This window comes from Octodon degus, unplaced genomic scaffold (genome assembly GCF_000260255.1).
Source record: "Octodon degus isolate 3935 unplaced genomic scaffold, OctDeg1.0 scaffold00062, whole genome shotgun sequence".
Lineage (NCBI taxonomy): Eukaryota > Metazoa > Chordata > Mammalia > Rodentia > Octodontidae > Octodon > Octodon degus.
In genome coordinates this window covers 9,583-10,462 of record NW_004524638.1, presented here as the reverse complement: position 1 = coordinate 10,462, position 880 = coordinate 9,583, and the positions used below count along the sequence as shown (strand labels likewise).

At 54.0% G+C, this 880-nt stretch overlaps 1 pseudogene; it reads left to right on the top strand.

Annotated features, from left to right (window-relative positions):
- The first annotated feature begins 317 nt into the window (after positions 1-317).
- LOC101569231 lies at positions 318-662 on the top strand (annotated as a pseudogene).
- The last annotated feature ends 218 nt before the right edge of the window (positions 663-880 follow it).

Sequence of the window (880 nt, the reverse complement as noted above, 5' to 3'; positions counted from 1 at the left end):
GTACTTCAAGTCCTCTATGAAAACAAATTCCAGCTGCTTCTAGTGCTGCCACTGGGGCTGGTGGCGGAGGTCTGAAAGCTGGCAGGCAGCTGTCGAGAGGGCTGTGGCCAGAGGCCAGGAGCAGGATGAGGAAGCAAGAGAAAGTGAGCTGGAGCAAGCAGGGCGCCCTACCACCCTCCTGAGGTGCCAGAGCCTCCCAGGCCCTGCAACCGAGGTCTCCCACTTGCCCTTCAGCCAGTCAGTCCGTCTATCCATCTATCTGCCCATCTGCCTGCCTGCCTGTCCACCAGACAAAGCCTAGAGCTCATGCTGGAGCCATGTTCTCATCCGCTGGCAGCAGCCACCAAGCCAGCCAGAGCAGTGCCGTCCTTACCCACTCTGTGGCCATCAGTGATGCCACACAGCTACCTCTTGACTATTGCACCACACCCAGGGGGAACCCGAATCTTTTCTGATCGAAAATTTCTGTTGGATCTTCGAAATTCTCCCATGGCTCAAACCCCACCCTGCCAACTGCCCAATATCCCAGGAGTTACTAGCCCTGGCACTTTAATTGAAGACTCTAAAGTAGAAGTAAACAATTTGAACAATCATGACAGGAAGCATGCAGTTGCAGGGGATGATTCTCAGTTTGAGATGGACATCTGACTTGCTTCAGGAACTGAAGGAAGGCAGTAACCCTGATGTGACCTGCAGGACCAGCAATGGGAAGACAGGCAGAACCAGCAGCCTCTAGTGCCACTCCCACCTCCCCTCTTCCCCGAGTGCCAAGAAGATGAGCTGCATCTGGCTGTGTGTTCTCCTGTTTCCTGTCCTCTGCCCAGCTGGACAAATCAGTTTGAAGGCCTTAGAGGCATTTCTGCAGAGATAAACTGTCCAT